Source organism: Anolis carolinensis, chromosome 2 (assembly GCF_035594765.1).
Source record: "Anolis carolinensis isolate JA03-04 chromosome 2, rAnoCar3.1.pri, whole genome shotgun sequence".
In the NCBI taxonomy this organism is placed as follows: Eukaryota; Metazoa; Chordata; class Lepidosauria; order Squamata; family Dactyloidae; genus Anolis; species Anolis carolinensis.
Window position 1 is genome coordinate 92,916,327 of NC_085842.1, and position 19,575 is coordinate 92,935,901.

Here is a 19,575-nt window from a genome sequence, read left to right on the forward strand (position 1 = left end):
GTGGGAATTTGTTAGATCAACACTTACATTAATTCAATGGGTTTATTTTAATTGGGAATAACAATAGAATTCAGTCACTGTCTATTATGCAGTTGTCTGCATATCTGTAGTAGTGATTTGGAGGCATGCATCTGTAAAGTCACCACTTGTCTAGAAGTACTACAGGAAGTAAGTGGTGACTTTTAAGACACTGATTAGAAAAATGTTGGTCTATAGTGCATCTACACTCAAGAATTAATGCAGTTTATCTGCCAAGGCTCAATGTATGGAATCATAGGGGTTTCAGTTTTATAAGGTTTTTAGCTTTCCGTGCCCAATAGTGTTGGTGCCTAACCAAACTACAGCTCCCATGATAAAATAGCATTGAACCATTGCAGCTAAAGTGGTGTCAAACTGCATTAATTACATTCAGTTAGTTACATTCAGTAGTTACATTCAGAGAGTTGGTATAACAACAGTGTGGCACAATGACAAAAGCCCTTTTATTTATCAGGGAAAGGAATATCTAGAAGGCTGGACCTCTACAGTATTATGTGATCACAGCAGTGGTGTGGCTTGATTTTCTTCTTGGAAGCAAATCAATGACAAGTTTGAGGGTTAGGATGGGAATTAACAATGGAATTGAAAAATTGTTGTGCCAATAGCAATGGAGCTAATGCTTTGTTTTGTTTGATGCCAATGCAGTATACATTTAAGATTTTTGACCATGCAACTTGTGAACAAAGCATCACTAATTTATGCATTTGCTAAATGTTATCTTGTTCATGGTCAACAAATGGTGCTGAAAATGGCTAAGAACCACCCACATCCACCTATTGATTGTCATATTTTAAAATGCTTCCATACATATTCACTTTAGTATTACGTTGTTATAGGAGTTGTTTACTGACACCTTTCCTTCCACTCAGTATCTGAGAAGGAGAAAAAAAATGGCAGGAGAAACAAAGTGAGAGATTTCATCTATTAATTTCAGAGGGATGCAGCTAAACAGATGTGGAATAGTAATATAAATGCTACTAATAATAACTATTGTTGTTATGTTGCAGTTATTGCAATGTACCCCTAACCAAAAAGTGTCTCATATTTAATTGAGAAAGTCTAGGTTAATGCTGTAAACATTCAATTGAAAACATAGTCTGTGGCTCAAACTAATTGTCAGCACTGAGCAACCATCACCTTTAACCTTGTATAGATTTATTACTGCATAAGCATCTTGTATGTGACAAGAAATGGTTGAGTTAATTCTCAGTAGCCAGAAATTCCTCCAGGAGAGAAAGCAATCAGAGTGCATGTCTACTGAACACCCTGAACCTTTGATGATAATGACACCAACAGTAAATGTGGTAATTAAAACCCTCAGAAAAAGATGTTCCTTTAAAAGATGTTTGAAAGTTATTTCCAAAACAGTTAGCATCAACTTTATGAATTATGGTCTCTGTGAAAACACTAATGTGACTTACAGTATTGATTTCAATACTGTACTCTTTGAAATGTCCTCATCTGGAATATCATTTTCCTCTATGTGCAATGCAACTGACATGTTGTTATCACCCTTCCATGACCCCAGTTGTGACAATAAGCTCCAACTATGCCCTGAAGGTCTACTTTCAGCAGCTACTTTCAGCTTTAATAGGCTAGTGCCACTATGCATTATTGTTGTGGTTCTTCTTCAGCCTGTGAAGAACATTAGCAATGAATACCCTGGCACTTCAATTCATTTACATTTCTAAAATCAAGAGCATTTTTTAAACAGAAGTTCTGTCTATGGATGTTCCCAGAAGTACTCAACAGAATCTATATTTCACATAGCTCACTTGTTCATGTCCATGGTATGTGAGGAGGAGGTCAATTCAGCTTGTCTACACCACAGAGAAGTGGGGATATAAAGGGAGGGAGAGAGGGAGGGAAAAGAAACTGGAAGAAAATCAAACCTCTGATAACCGGCCAATAAGAATCAACAGGGTGGGGTTTTTTTTTAAGAAGAAATGCCTAGCATGGATATGTACATGCAGAAGGTGGAGCTGTGAGTGAGCTAATTGGGAGCCGTTATTCCAGGTCTCGCCCGAGTCTGCAGAAGAGGGTGGCTGAGGGAACACACGGAGAGAGAAAGAGAGTGACAATGGTGGGTTATTTAGTTGAGGAAGGGAGAGGAAAAGGGAGGTGGACGGCTGTGAGGTGCTGGCCGGCTTGAGTGTCATCTTCTGGTGATATATAAACTAGCTTTTTGTAAACATGTATTTTATACTGTGGTCAACAGTGCTGGCGGGCCAAATGTTATTGATTTTATGACAGAGGCTGGGGGCTAATAGAAATTTGAACAAGGACTGCAAATGGCCCCCGAGCCGGACTTTGAACATGCCTGATCTAGAAGATCACACCATGTTTCAACATTTTTGGCTGATTAACATAAAATTGCATTTGGTTCGAATAAAGGTTAAGGGAGAAAAAGTTCATTGTCACTCTTCCCAACAATCATTCCTTCCCAGAAACCCTTTTATCTTTTCTCTTCCAATTGACAGAAACATCAAGCTTGTCCTCCATCTCTACACCCGCTCCACCATATGTGCACACTTTAGCCTTTGTTGTCAACTGAGATTAACCTAGTGTGGGATTTATCGGTAAGGGAAAGTTTATTTTCCCCTATAAATTAATATACTACACAATCATTCCTTGGACTTTCTCTACAGGTGATACAAAGTAAAACATACAGCTGACTTGAGGGCAAAAATCACACCATAACTAAAGAAATGTTTCTGAAATGGTTGCACTCAATATAGAGCAGATCAAACTTGCTTTCAGTTTAACAGCATCATCACAAAAGCTTAAGTTCATCACCACTTGTGTTTGAGAGCTGTACATACTAAAAGAGATACTATATATTTCATCAGTGTTATCAACCTTGATTTGCTCTTATATGTTTATAGTGCATGCAAGGACTGTGTGAACATGACTAAAGAATGAGCACCTGTAAGAAACAATAAAATACAAAACAGCCCCTTGGCTTCAAAATCAAAATTATGTTAATGCATTTAGGAAAACTATTAAAATATTACAAAAGTGAAACATAAGTGATGCGAGCTTTCAAATTATCCAGTGCTGTTTGTCAAGCAGTGATACAAAAATTAGGGGCTGTGGGGGAAAACGAAAAATCCAAACTGTTAGATTGAGCAGTTCCATAATTGCAAGATGGATACTACAGGCCCAGGACTGTGGGTTATGCTGACTATTAAACGAACTCTAAAGCCCACATGGGTGATACCTTTATGAGGCTGAGTGGAAGGCACAAAAACAATACAGTGGTGTTCAAACACACTAATTTCTTTATTAAGAAAAAGTGTTTGAAATAGTTAAGAACAGAAAACAAAAGCAGTACTGTTGAAGTTACAAAGGTTTGCATGATTGTTTTGGAGGTTACAAGGGGATTGTTTTCATGCAGGAAGAAATGTAAGGCCCACCCGCTCAAGTGAGGCTGAGGAATAATAGGGACAAAGTCTGTAAAAGCAGGCTACAACATTTCAGCTCTTCATGCCATAAAGTCTTTTGCCTTGGGATGTATTTGAACCCTGTCCATTGATGCCAAAGAGCCACTTTTGGGGCAATCATCATCCCAGTGAAATTGCATATTAGCAGATTTGCTGTTAAATTTAGGTCTCCATTTCAGATTGTTCTGCCTGTTTTTGAAGATATAGACTCTGTATAAAATGGCCAAGGAGCCCCGGTGGCGAAGTGTGTTAAAGCACTGAGCTGCTGAACTTGCAGACCGAAAGGTCCCAGGTTCAAATCCCGGGAGCGGAGTGAGCGGTCGCTGTTAGCTCCAGCTTCTGCCAACCTAGCAGTTTGAAAACATGCCAATGTGAGTAGATCAATAGATACCGCTCCGGCGGGAAGGTAACGGCGCTCCATGCAGTCATGCCGGCCACATGACCTTGGAGGTGTCTACGGACAATGCCGGCTCTTCAGCTTAGAAATGGAGATGAGCACCAACTCCAGAGTCAGACATGACTGGACTTAACATCAGGGGAAAACCTTTACCTTTACCTTTACCTTTACCTTTATAAAATGGCCAGGAAGCAAAATATATATAGAACTGCTTGCCTGAGTATTCACTTCAAAGTTTATTTTGTTATTCCCTCTCTGTTAGGAACAGTCTTCCTGATGCTTGAAAATGGTGCTTTGTCAGGAGGTGTGCCAACAATTGGACTTATTTGTTGGTAAGCATTCTTTGAATCTGAGACTACATAACAATATTATTATTTGCTCAGAGAAAACCAAGAAAATGGCTATTACATTTGCAAAGATTTCTGACAAACTTTGATATGACATATGAAAGAAATAGATTGGAATAGTGAGTTCACAAGTGTTCAAACAAACAACGTTGGCTGTGAACTTAGATGAACTGCCAGCAAAGACAAAGCTACTACCAAAACACTGGGCAGTCAGTTCTTGAATCATCTATTATAATGGAGCAGCCTATGGTATTCTAGTGGCGCTTTTCCCAGCATTTAAAATCATTGTTGTGAGCAAAGCACAAAATGCCAACACACTGTCAGCTTCTTAAGCCTTTGCCTCTTCCAAATATGAAAAACAATCAATTTCTGACCTGCTTGCTATTTATCTTGTTGTTTAATATCACAGAATATCCTAAAATATTTTACCAGGGAAAGATGTGCTATTATTAAAAATTTCCCATTTTTACTCTTCCCTTCTGTCTTCAGTAATCTGAACTACTGTCACAGGAAAACTATGAAAAAGATGTAAAATGGATTATTTTCTAGCATTATTTTTACATATGCCTACAATTTTATTGTGGTATATGTTGTGGTATATACTTCTAGTGCAGGGGTATTAAACACATTTTCATCAAGGGACATATCAATCTTATAGCTGCCTACAAAGAGCCACTAAATCAATGGATGGAGAATCCATGGATACAGAGGGCCAATGTCAATTTTTTGCATAGTAGTTGACACTATTTTGTTTTTACCTAGTTTGGAATAGGGGATAATGGGAATTGCAACCCAAAACATTTGTGGCTGTGAGGGTGGAGAAAAGCTAAGACATTCTAAAATCAGACATCATATCCACAAGCCTTATATCTAAATTCAAACCCCACTATTCTGAGTAAACAGAACAAACAGCAGCCTTCCAGATGTTACTGTCTCACAACTCCCATCAGCTCTAGTCATGATGTATAAAAATGAGGAACACAGGAATTTTAGTGCAGCATTTGGAGGGCCACACAAAATGACATGGTGGGCGGGACTTGGCCCAAAGGCCTTGACTTTGGCATGTGCTCTTGTGCTTCCCCATCCCATTAACCCCCAGAATTCCGTAGGATGTTGCCATAGCAGTTAAATTGGAATCACAGCACTATAATTCTATAAAGTGAATGAGTCCCGGGAGAACTAACCAGCATCTTTATGAAAATCCCTAGGTGTACAGAAGAGAATAGTCATGTGTGCACCAAAAAGAATAGGTTTTGTGAAACTTTTGTTTTGTTTGTTGGAGAAAGCCTTAATTTCTCACGAGACTACCCAGATTTTAAAACCCACTAGGTAAAAACAGTAGACCCTGCGAAAACAATGACATAGTCCATTGAAGCCCCTGATACATAATGTGAGCATTTATGTAGCTACTTGCAAGACATATACAGAAGACAATTTAACATTTGCGGGTAATTTGAAAAAAAAACCTATAAAACGAACATGGACAATCTCTCCAGTAAAATGTAGCACACTCTTATGGCAAATATGCCAACACACAACCAGCAGTCACTTTTCTATTATGCTATTAATATCCCACTAGTTTTCTAATAATGATACATTGATGATACAGGTAATTAGGCAGGTTGCAAGTGTCTTATGAGTAATACGGGGTTAGCAATTATTTTTTGCTATCCTTAAAACAGTAGGTTCACTCCAAGAGACAACGATTCACTTAGGTAATTAAATTTTAAAGACTATACAGTATCTGTCAAGCATTTTAATTATGTTTTGCCATGCAGTTGCTAGTGTCTTGGCTCATTATGGGTCAAATGAAATGTTATCCTGAAAGTTTTCTTTGCTTCAAAGCTGACTTCAGAAAAATCTGCGAGCTGGACCTATAATAAAATGCTAGCTCTTTAAAAAGAAAAAAAGTTTGAAGCTCATGGAAAGGAAACACTAATGCATAATTTTAATAATTACAGAAGTGGCTCCAGTTAGGAAGCACTTTAAGCTAATATGGTCATATAAGTATTAAAACAAACACATGGCAAAAATATTCAGCTTGAGGAAGAAGACATTTTACATCCCAAAAGCAAACATTAAAACTACCCTCCATTCTAGCAACCAATCTGCATTTAGTAATGCATGCAATAAACATCCACCCACACATATTCATATTTAGCCTAGCCTCAGCATGATGCATACTTAAACCTTCTCTATATGTGGATTTCACCTGAGCTGTCAAATTTGTATCATAAAATGAGATACTGCTTGAAATGTTATTCTGGAATCCTTTCTTCTCGATGGGTGTTTTCAGAGATAGTGAGGCTGTGGGATAATGTATCTTCAAAAACTTAACTATATCTGGGAAGACTCTGGGCCCTTCCAGACAGGCCCCATATCCCAGGATTCAATCCCAGGTTTTCTGTTTATCCCAGGTTATCAGGCTGTGGGGATTCATATAATCTAGGTTAAAGTAGAAAACCTGGGATTAGATCCTGGGATATAGGGTCTGTCTGGAAGGGCCCATTGTAGATATTCACTACAAGGACTAATATGATTGTCATTACAGTGTATCATTTGGCTCTTGATGGATTTATTTTACACTTATGTCAGTTTTAGATTTCAAGACACTCCCCTTCCAAGAATTTCTACCCAGTTTTGCTGATGTTATCATGTTTTTTCACAGAGATATTAGCTATTGGAGATGTAGTGTTAGTATATGTCAAGGTGATAGATTCAGTGAAAGCTCTTTCAGGACAGGCTGGGTGAAATGGGTTGCGAATGTGATGCCACCACAAGATTTGATATGTTAGCACTACAAGTCTGCTGATCTTGCAACTTGGCAAAGAAAATACAAAAGATATAACTTTGGCATTAACCTCAGATGGGTTTGAGGAAAATTCACATCCATATTACGACTTGTCAAAAAGTCTACATAACTTTAGCAGTGATGTAAGAGCACAGAAAACTACATCCCATCTTGTATGACAAAGCCCCATAAAATCTCTGAAATGTGATCAGCCAAGCAATTAGAAATTTTATTTACTTAATATTTGGAAAGAGATGAAATAAAACTCCCTTCCTCCCTCTCTCCAAAGAAGGTGAGATAGGCAAAGCAGACCTAGCAATTGTCTGTGTTGTGTCACCATTATGCTTAAATGTCAGTATAATAATTACATATACTGTTCACTGAAAATATACCTTGCTCTGAAGAAGGACCATTTCATCAGAGCTTTGCATTGGTAGGTTAGACTACCTGATCTGATTTCTTGTTTAGTCATGGAAACCCATTGGGTAACCCTGGGTGAGTCATACACTCTCTTCTCCAGAAACCTCATGCTAGGGCTACCTGAAGGTCGCAAACAACTTGAAGGCATGCAACAACAACAACAACAACAACAACAACAACAACACCTCTTCCCAAATTCTGCTTACATAACACTTCTCTTTGTATTAGATTCCAGTCATTCAAGAGAAATTATAGCTCAGGTATGCAATCTCCTTTGGTTTGAGCACAGGAATATAGAGACATTCCAGATTGGACTTTAACACTTATACTGGAAACATTTTAACTGTACAAGTTAGTGCAGCACAGATAGAAGCCCTGAAATATTGTGACTGTCCTCTTGAATTTGGCTATTTATCAGTGACACTTCTTGTAAACATTTCTTTATGGGTTGAGAATTGTGTAGCTTAACAAATAAGCTGCTTATGGTTTTTCTTTCACAGGAACAGTGCACGCTCATGGCAGTAAATATCTGTATGGAGATTCTTATCACCTCAATTTCAAGCATTCTCAAAAATAAGAAAGTTTTTTAACCACAGAAACAGAACTACTGTAATTAGAAATATCCCAATTACCAAACAACTGTGCTCCTGGCAAGTTTTGTCTAATTTTTCCTCCCCACACTCCTAATCGCAGCCTCTTCAAGAATCCCAAGCACATCTCTAGGCAAAATAATTCTTCTCCTCTACTTTAGATAGTTGTTGTTGTTGTTGTTGTTGTTGTTGAGGGAGAGTATCCACCAACAGTAATGGTGTGAAGGGCTGGACCCAACTGTTGATGTTGACATGGGATTCACGTATATGGTTGTTTCATATAACTCATGGGTTAAAACTAGAGGTGCACAAAACTTCATTTGTAATTAGTTTTTCATTTGTAATTCATTAGATTCATACATATGAAACAATATTTAGAAACATAAGAGGTGGCCATACAAAAAACTTAAGATTCAAAACACTGACCTATGACTTTTGGATGAGTTTTGTAACTCTCGTAAATGGCTCTAGGTCTCTATCACAAGCACTGCTTCTCTCTCCAAAAAGGCAAGGTTTAGTTCCCCCAAAGAGTCCTGAGAAGGTTGGTGAGGCCAGAGAGGAGGGAGAAGCATTTTCCTCAAATTGGACGGTGAGGGAGGGAGGAATGCCTAACTGGGTAAGGAAGAAGCCCCTCTGCACATAGCTGGCACAGACAGAGTGGCAGAGACCACACTCACATTGAGGCTTTAATGAAGGAAGTGAGCAGAATTCTGGGTAATGTAGCTTAGGACAGGGCCTTTTAATCCTCTGCCACAGGGCTCCTAGCCTTCTCAAACTTTCCCAGAGGGAGGGAAGGACGGAGGGATGCCTGGCTAGGCAAGGAAGAAGGGAGAGACAGGCAAAGACCACATTCACATTGAGGCTTTAACGTGGAAAGCAAGCAGAATTCTGGAAAATGTAGTTTAGGGCAGGGCCTTTTGAATTTTCTGCTGCTGCTGATCTAGAGGCAATGGAGCACCTTTGTTTTAAAACTAACTTCTCCAACTTGGAGAGGGAAGCGAGCAAAATTCCGCAAAATGTAATTGAGGTTGGAGCCTTTTGAATTCTCTGCCACAGAAGTCCTCACCTTCCCAAACTTCATTTCCCAGAATTCTGCTTACCACCTTGTGCCACCAATTCTGCCACCACTACCTCCTTCTCCTCCTGTTCACTCTCTTAAGGGGATTTTGAGATAAAAGAAAGGGATTACTGGGAGTTAAATCAACCCTGTGAGGTAGGCAATGCTTAGCGGCAGTAACTCCAAAGTTTACCTAGTATGTTTCCTATTGTTGTTGTTGTTATTCTTATTTCAAAGGCTGGATGGGCATCTATTCGGGGGTGGTTTGACTGTGCAATTCCTGCCTGGAAAAATAAAGAGGGTTGGACTCCCCCCTCCCTATGCAATTATTTAACAAAAAGTAACGAAGAATTTGTTACTTCGTTATAGTTACACAAGGATCTCTTACAATACTTTAGAAACACTTTAGAAATGATTTGGTGTAGCCCCCCAGTTTTGTAATGAGTATTGAATCATTTTTTTTTTCACTGATCACACAAGCCTAATAGAAAAATGAAAAGGAGGAGGGAATTTGAAAAAAGCCATGGTTTTACTAATGCACTACAAAATCTGTTTGCCTCCAGGTCCTCGCAGTTCTTACTTATATGCTTCTCTTTAACACATACTCCCCCTTGGTAGTCTTCAGGGTTTTATTTGAGTCCCTAACACTTCTTGTATTGTGATATCTTGCCCAGACCAGAGAGCCCCTTTGATGGAGTATGTGTAAAGCTAAAAATGGGCGCAGGATCTGAGTGACATATAAGCTTTGGCATCCTCTCATCCTCAAGTATCTCAATGTATATTAGACCTTTGTGCCTTAAGCATGAATATCTTATCTGTAGTCATATTTGGTTGAATGTGATTACAAACTTTCTGAATCTAATTTAGGCTGATTTTCACGAGAGCTCTATAACCACTTCCAGTCATTAGCAGCTACAGAGGCCACTGCAAATCTTTTCACTTAGTGAATGAAAGTCTGAATTTCATGCAGGCCCCCAAGAACATTGGGCTGTTGGGATACTGTGTGCGTGATTTTGCCGCATTATTTCTGTTCAGCTGTTCCACTTTCCTGCTCAACATGTGTGGGTTTATTGGGATTTCTTCATATGCGAGAGGCTCACATTGTTGTGTAATCCATTTGATAACATTGTTATCGATCAATTTGATAACATTGTTATTTACTGCTCATATGTCTCCTATTCATAACAATAATCATCAGGTTTTGTTTTGTTTTTTATAAAATTGAATTGTTTATTTTGCTCCTTTGGGGGGATTCTGCTTCTCCTGCAAAATAAGGTCTCAATAAAGTGGACATAATGAGAAGTGGCTGACAGATGAATATTTGGTTGGATCCAAATGGTTTCAGGACCCAGGACAGTAGTGAGTGGGATTAAGTACCATGGTTAGCAATCCTGCAGTAAAGGTAAACTATTCAAGAAGCAACCTGAAGTAGCTATCAAGATTAAACATAATAATAATAATAATAATAATAATAATAATAATAATAATAATAATAATTTATTTTTATACCCTGCCCCATCTCCCCGAAGGGACTTGGGGCGGCTTACAAGGGGCCAAGCCCGGACATCAACAATATAAAAACAAAGCAATAAAACAGATTAATCAACAATTTTAAAAAGTCATAAAAAATCACATACAAAAAATATAATGATAAAATCTTGGATTGGATCCAAAGGAACTGGGCCAAAAGTGCAAGTTATGTCGCTATCATCAGGTAGGGGTGGTTGGTTACCCAAGTTACCCAACATCTGACTTTTGAAGGACTAGTGGCCCTTTCTGTAGTCACTGAAGGCAAAAAAGAAACACTATTTTCTTCATTCCAGAAGACATATTTCTTCAGTGGGTATAACAAGTTATCCCACTTCTTTAGACTTGAAATTCTGCTCAGAAGATAATGGATCAGATCCCCTTAAAACTCCTTGCCTTCAATAAGCAGAAAATTTACACAGCAAAACTGATGTCAAGTTATATTTCGAGAGGAATTTGATGGGGATAGATACCAGTTGGTAGTGAATTGGTGCACTAGGATTAAAGGACCATTGAGAAACATTTCATTATCTAGCTGCTCTTGCCTTCTGCTTGATGAACAGTAGTCATGCAATACTGAGACAAACCAGAAATAAGCATTCTTGGCCTAGGTGTAACAAAAAAAAAAATCAAGGTTATGGTGCTGAAAACGGTATATTTTGATTTGGGGCTGTGCAGATATTGAATAAACCAAAATTAGGCAAAATAAATCAATGACATTGTTACATCTGAATGTGACCAATTACAGCCATTAGGAAAATTGCTCCTGCCCATAAGATGACAGGTGATGAAAAATCAGAGGTCATACTTATGGATATGTGTGACTGGACAGATGGAGAAGACTGCATGTGGATAAGAAATAGACAGGGGATCTCAGGGGAGAACAAGGGAGAGGGGGGAAGAAGTGATTCTGACCCACCCACTGATATAATGTTGGCCCCAGAGTAAAGAATACGGTATTTGAACTACATCATGTCTCAGTCAAGACCACTGTCAAATCAGTGAGCCTCCTCAAGTATCCTTCCTTGTATTCCCAAGGCTCTGTAAGACCCATTCCTAGGTTTAAAAGAACATAGCTTGGAAAAGGCATTTATCTCCTAGATGACAAACAGATGATGATGATGATGATGATGATGATGATGATTTACAAAAAAAATCACAACTGATAGTTGGGAGCTAGAACATAATTATGCTACATAGGATCTATGATAGTATTTTCAAAAGGTATAACTAAAACATAAAAAGTTACAAAATCAATTCAAGTTCAAGAGAAATATGAGTTATATCCAAAAACCAATCTTCCAAAGACAATTAACTACAATGAAACTTACAAAGCATATCAAATGAACTCTTTGAGGCTTACAAAGTATCTCATATATATGCCTCCTCCTCAGAATCCCCCACACAACCAATTTTGTGTATCCTATAAAATATGTAAAATCTGGTACACAACTGGAGTAATCATTTGAAATGGATAAAGTATTTGGAAATAACAATATATACAAGGAGCTTTGTCTTATTTTAAAGAATGGGGAAGAGCCCAAAGACAAATCTATGCAAAAAAATTAACAAAAGTACTTAATAAAATGTGATATTCTACAGAACTGAACTACAGTGTTCCCACACTACTTTGCGGTTCACTTTTTGCGGATTCTCTGTTTTTCGGTTTTTCAATAATCTCTAAAATCATAAAAAATCACAATTTACAGCCTAAGGAAGGGAGGAAGGAGAAGCCAAAGGGAGAGAAAAGGAGCCCAAGCGGCAACAGAAGGAGAAGAAGGTGATTTATTAACACACGTTTGGTTGATAAAGACTTAAAATAGTGTATAATCACTAAAATAATGTATAAATATTGAGATAAATATAGCATCCCTACTTCGTGGATTTTCACTTATTGCGGGTGGTCCTGGAACCTAACCCCAGTGATAAGTGAGGGAATTATTTATTTTATTTATTTCCGATATTTCTACCCCACCCTTCTCCCCAAGGGGACTCAGGGCAGCTTACACAACTGGCAGGATCACTACCATCATAATACAATAAAATAAGAATTAAAACAGTTAAAAATAACTGTACATGCATTGTGTAACTCTGAAACACAATTGTCACTCCACCAGAATAAACATTTTAATGTGTTCTTCATATTTACATTCTTAGTAAACATATGTTTCATGTTGTATTCAGATTTACACATCTAAACCAGAAGCTTAAGCCTTCATAGCTTGAACTTTTAATCTTCTCAAATAAAATCCAAAGAAAGAAGCAATTTTACGTATAGGGAGCTTTTGTACATTTGATTAGAGAAGCAATTCAATTCCATCCCCTTACTATATGGAAGGGTGCAATTATTGGCCTAATAAAGAACCAGCAATGGTGCTTGGGTTAAGTTGGTGAGATTTCATGAGACATGGACATACTGTGATTGTTTCAATAGCATCTGAAATTATATGTTATACAACTAATAGTAGAAATTGAAAACTAATAGTACCTACATTGGAATATTTTTCTAGACCCACCCCCACCACTTTCACTTACTATACAGATTTGCTCAAAGCTGCATGAAATCAAGGTAAGAAAGTGGTAGCAGATCAGTGTAGATCTCAAATTACCCTGTGTTTTCAGGATCAACTGCAAAATACACACCATATTCAAAGAATATATGCAAGCATTCACTTAAATACAGAACATTCTACAGAATCAACAACTTAAAAACAAACATCATAGCACATGGGTCAATGGATCCTAATTCCTATGTATTTGTTTATTTTGAATGCATGCACTACATTTTGAACTAAGAGATCCTGGAGTCACTTACAATTCAAATTTAAAAATAATTTCAATACGTTTTCTGAAAAACAGCAACAACAACTGAGAACTTTAAAATACAACAAAGAGAAAAAATAAGAGCAAGAGAAATTGATAAAGGCAAAATGATGAGCCCATTTAGCTGAAACACTATAAGGCCATGAGGACTGAAGATTTTCAAAGACCTGTCAAAAGTTAAGGCCTAGTTCATAGTCTTTCCGAATGTACAACAGCTCCTCTGACAGCCAACCTGTTTCAAGGAAACATTTGAAGAGCTGGTTTTGACCTATACAGCCCTGTACGGCTCTGGTCCAGGTTATTTGAGGGAATGTATCTTTCTGTATGAGCCTTTGAGAATTCTACGATCTTCTGGAGAGTGTCTTCTCTCTGTCCCACCGCCCTCTTAAGCTCCTTTGGTGGGAACAAGGGAGAAGGCCTTTTTGGTGACTACTCCAAGACTCTGGAACTTCTTCTCTCCATAAGCAGATGAGAACATAACTCGGCAATCAGGCATTTAGTTAGGGGGCGGCTGCAGGAGATGATATGAGTGGGATTTGGAACAGGGATGTGTAGTTGTTTTTTTTTTACTGCAAATTCAACTGTATTTTTATTCATGCTTCATGACACAAAGATGTCATTGTTTTTTTTTAATTTTTTATTCATATTTACATGCATTTGGTTTGTTTTTAATTTGTATTGTATCATGTTTGCTTGCATTGAGTCCTTATGTTGAGCGAAAGATGGGATAAAAATGAAATATAGATGAATTATACAATCGTCTATACCAGTGGTTCTCAACCTGTGGGTCCCCAGATGTTTTTGGCCTTCAACTCCTAGAAATCCTAACAGCTGATAAACTGGCTGGGATTTCTGGGAGTTGTAGGCCAAAAACATCTGGCGACCCCAGATTGAGAACAACTGTTCTATACAATCCAAAACAGATTTTCATCAAACATAATGGTTTTTGCTTTGATGCAATTTAAATTTGGTTTTAAGCTTATATTAATTCTTCTTTTGTATAATTTTAAATTACCTTTTATGTACCACTCAGATAGCCTATTGTGTGTGTTTGGCATAAAATATTGTTATTAAAGTTAGAATAAATTAGCAAATGAATAAATTAATGAAATAAGGGCATTTAAACTAAAAAAAACTATTAAAATAGTTGATGGGATCTCATACAAACAAAAGTACATTTTCCCCAAAATTGGAAAAATTGTTGTTTTCTGATGGGCCTTCATGAAAAATAACATTACAAATATTGTGATTTCAATACAGTTGAATCTACAGAAATACTTTATTTTTTCTGAAACGCTCCCTACTTTTTAAAAAAACTGCTTAAACCGATTTATCTCCAAAAGAAGTAAAAAAGTAATAGATCCCTTCCTTTTTAAAATCAATTTCTTAACTTTTGCAAACAGTTGTAATAACAACAACAACAACAGCAACAACAACAACAACAACATCAACAACAACAAAACATTATTCTCATTAGCCCCTGTATTTTTTTATTATTTCCTTAAAATATAGAAACAAATACTCAGCTGACTACTTGTGGCTGAATAAAGTGGAACACTTTGGAGATTGAGTAATGAGGTTTTAATAAACAGATGGTCTCACAGATCTGTCACAGAAGTGAAAGAGTGGCAAGTTAATGAAAGAGAAAGTGAGCCAAAGCTTTAAAACAGTTCTTAAAACTTGCTCTCATAGTCATCAAATGGAAAGAAGAATGGAATTTCCATTAATTAAACACTACTTCACATATCTAGTAGAATGAAAATGAAATGGATGTCAAAAGGATGATCTGCTATATACACACTCTGTTCCCTTAAAATGTACAAACACGTGGGAGCCAATCACTTCCCTAATGATACTATTATTCATTTACTGAATTACTGTGTACCAATATCTGTATTTATAACCTGTGACTGATTAGAGAAGACATTCAAAATAGAAGACTAGCATTGCAATCTTCTTTCCTCCAAAGGCAGACTTACCTTCAAAGGTAAATTGGCATAGCCTCCCAAGAATCTAAATCCCTTCTCCTGCCTCCCCTGTACCTTAAATTGTAAGTTTCCTCCCATTTATTTCAATGGGGACAAAAGATCTTCAGTAGCTCCTCCACAGCAATATAGGTGGCTTATGGTGTCTAGGAGGATTGTGAATGATGCACATTCACTGTCATAACAGGTAAGCCCTCAGCTCACCCTAAATTGCCACTTCCACCGAGTCCTTGATGGAGGAAGTACTCTACCAAGGACTTGGCGTCACGGTGGATGATAAATAAATAAATAAATTCCTCCCACATTTAGAGAAGACCCAACAAGTCTTCTGTTGATCCTGGGCACGTCCCAATGATCCACACAATGCAGCCTAAGTACTTCTCTCCTTAATGAACCCATATCTCAATAGACTATAAGATACTTACATTTGGGATTACTTCAGTTATCAAGCTGGAGCATTGTAGAGCTTTGACATAACACAGTGAATCTCTTTCTTTTAACTAAACTTTAGTAGTAATAGCAGCCAGATGTCTTCTAAATAGCTGGTTAATTCTTCAACAAAGCTGAATGAATTCTAGCTAACCAGTCACTATCCTTTAGAAAAACACGAGCCAAACCAACAGTTTGGAAATGTCATACTTTGGAAGTTTTTTGGTATCTCATAAAATAAGCAGCTTTGCTTATGCTGTACAATTTCCTGTTTTCCTCAAAAACGATTAAACACAATATGCTTCTTTTCTTATCTTTTTCTGCCCAGCAAGTCAAAAGGTATAACTCTATGTCACACCTGATACAGGACAAAAAATCAGTCAAGTCTTTCATACTTAAAATCACAGCAGTAATGGAACAGTACAGGATATTTCATACAAGGACAGGAAGAAAATAAGATTAAGATAACAACTTGTGACTCTAATATTCTCTGACCTTCTCTTTTATAAATATTCAAAAAAAAAGGCCAAGTATTCTGTTTCTCATGCTATAGATGCTTCTTGATGCAAAATCACCTTAGCTATCACACACGAATCAAAATAGCAAGCAATTTAATATAAACATGAGACACTCTTACAAATTACTTATTAAATTATTTCAGACCAGTAAGTACTTAATAGCTGAGAACTACTATTTTCTATTAAACAATGAAGTAAATAGGAAATCTAATGATAACAGATATATATGTACCTCGGTAAGCTGGATTGTTTGGTTTCTCACACAGGTCTTCTTTTTCAGTTCTTCAGAGCAACATTGGAGCGAAGGTAAGTTCCTCAGGTTGCCACCAATTAGAAGTCAATTTCAAATTCCACAAAGGCTTGGCTTTCTCTGTGTATATATGTATGTATCTTTCTCTGAGGACAATTATATTGTCCTCCAGTTCTTTAAGAACCACAGCGGAAAAAGAAAGGGAGAGGAAGAGAAAAGAAAGAAGGTGTGTCACTAAACTCTAGGGTCACTTGTTTGACTGATTCAAAATAGAACATAAGACAACATCTAATGGAAATGAAATGTCACGCAGGGACAAAAAGCAACCTACGGTCCATCATACATGGCAGTTTTTCAGGACGATCTTTGAATTCAGGAAGTGTAAAGCAGAACAATTCATGCTTTATCGTACATTTTCTGTGCCACTAAATTAGGAAGGGGGCACATACTAAAAAGTGCATTATTGGATCTGAGCTGTCAATTATAAGCTGATATTGCTACAAGGAGCTTAAAGAGAAAGAACAAAGCAAAATTATACTTATTGCTTAAAATGCAGTTTTAGTATTATTATTATTATTATTATTATTATTATTTTTAAAAACGGATCAAATAACCAATCTGAAATTGTCACTATGACACTATGATTTCCAGATCCCAAAAGTCATACAAATAATACTTGGAACATTTTTAAACAAGCATAAAGATAATGAACAGGGAGTAACACTGTGTACTGAAAACACAGTAATTGGATACTAAGAGAGAATGCCATAAAGCAATGTAAAGAGCGAAAAATGAAGGCTCAACTTACAGATGATAGCTCCTTGCAACAATTAAGCAGTAGTATACTTATTATTGTTATAAATCCTCAATCCAAAGGGATTAGGAGGTAGCTGAATTAGAAGACAAACAAAGACAACTGGATATTTCGTGTATAGCAGGTGCGAAGATAAGTATTCTCTAAAGTCTGACAAAGTCCATGTTTTGGAAAACTTCTGTTTGCCAACAATCATCTGACAATGATTATCATTTCACAAAGGGCATTTGTGCATGTGCACAGATCTGTCATCACTGAGACCTATCTATTATTTTTTTTTGTTATTCATGAACTAGGGCCTAAAGCAGATCATAAGGCAACTGAAAAATGCAAGTACCAATACAAGAAGTTATTGTACAAACAATAAATGGAGGAAATTATACTTTGGACTCAGTGACTACCAAAGCATATAAAAGGTGATTTAGTGAAAGTGATGAAATGAATTGTCTGGCCAGACTTGATCTATAGATGCCAATGAAACCCAAGACACATAAAATAAAACTTTGTTCTGACCCTTGGCTAAATACACACACCCTACTTAATACTGTATTGCTTGATGAGAAAGTACAAAGACTGGAAGTGGGGAATAATGGGTTTGCTTTACTAAAGCAACAATAGTCCTAGCTGGAGAGAAAATTCCTGTAGAAAAAGGAGCTTCCTTCTGACCACTTTCTTCAAGCCATGCATAAGAATATTTTGGCCCTCCGCTCCCAGGCTCCTTTGTGTTCCTGCCTTAGCTGTCTCTCCTTTCAATGGGAACTTGAATTTCTTCTCAAACTCTTTGACCACCATCTTTGAGCCTATATCTTATTCTTGCCATTTCTCCCCCTCCTGCCCTTTGCCATCTTCAGAAACTGAAAGCTTCCCTGCTCTTTTCCAAAACTCTTAACTCCCTTTACTCTTCTGTCTTGGTATAAAGTTCAGCTTTTAACTTCAGCTGTTGATCTCCTGTTACTGAATCCTTTAGATCTGAATCACAAACCAATCCAAGACTCACTGGGCCAACTTCCTAGCAGTTTTCTAAACCTGTACTTTGTCAGAGTCCAAGACTGGAGTTTCAAAAATTTCCTTTTTCAAACTACAATGTAGTCCACTGAAATGCAAAATGTGCTATCTCACTGAGCTCTATCAATTAGATGTTTTGTGTTCAACCATGTACTTGCAGATTGGAGAGACAGCAATGAAGTTTTAAAGCTGGCTTTTAAAAGCTCTGCCCTGATTATTTAATTAATTATTATAATTGGTACCTGTGGGAGCTCATAACAAAGGGATAGCAAGCTTAAATGGTAACATGGTATGTTACAGTAAAAGAAAACAATTAAACATAATAACAAAACACAATTGAATTAGAACTTCAGAAAACAAATTATTTGAAATAATCATTCTTTAAAAAATTAACACTACTGATCCCACCCTTAAAAGTCTTTTCCTTGGCAGTCTGCCAGTTACTGAAAGCCCACTAGAATAAAATTAGTGTGTTCAAGGAAGGAAAACCAGAAACAGTTCAGTATAGCTTATTTGAAAGTTATTCTCAGTGAGATACATCAATTAAATTTGTTTGGTTTAAGCATAAATTTGATTGGGAGGAGAGGGATATGTGGTTCACCAGATGAGTCTGGAATGTGATTTCTTCACTATTCCCTATACTGGCCTTGGCCAATGGGAATGGTAAGGATTTGTATACAAGTCTGGAGAATTGCCATTTCTTGGTGGTGCTTCTTGTCTAGTATTGCTTGTTAGACAAGGAATACGGCATATTAGGAAGATAAGTTAAAATTGGGTTGTTGTATGTCTTTCGGGCTGTGTGGCCATGTTCCAGAAGCATTCTCTCCTGACGTTTCGCCCACATCTATGGCAGGCATCCTCAGAGGTTGTGAGGTATGGATAAACTAAGTCAGGAAAGGAAAGAATATATATCTGTGTAGAGTCCAAGGTGTGGCAAGAGTTCTTTGTCACTGGGAGCCAGCATTAATGTTTCAGTTAATCACCCTAATTGGCACTGGAAATGTTTTGTCCCTTGCCTGGGGGCATCCTTTGTTCAGTCAAGTCCTCATTGTGTTGGTTCCCATCTACTGTTTTGATTTTGGAGTTTTGTAATACTGGTAGCCAGATTTTGTTCATTTTCATGGTTTCTTCCTTTCTGTT

The 19,575-nt window shown here is 37.3% G+C and overlaps 1 protein-coding gene across 4 annotated transcripts in view; it reads right to left on the minus strand.

Annotated features, from left to right (window-relative positions):
• sgcd (sarcoglycan delta) overlaps positions 1 to 19,575 on the minus strand; it is a 906,913-nt gene that overhangs the window by 517,740 nt on the left and 369,598 nt on the right. Inside the window, exon 3 of one of the 4 annotated variants that reach the window (XM_062973869.1) lies at positions 16,599 to 16,790. The exons of the other annotated variants lie outside the window; for them this stretch is intronic. The gene's annotated coding sequence lies outside the window, so the exon portion shown is untranslated. The remainder of the gene's footprint in view (positions 1 to 16,598; positions 16,791 to 19,575) is intronic. 4 annotated transcript variants of the gene reach the window in all.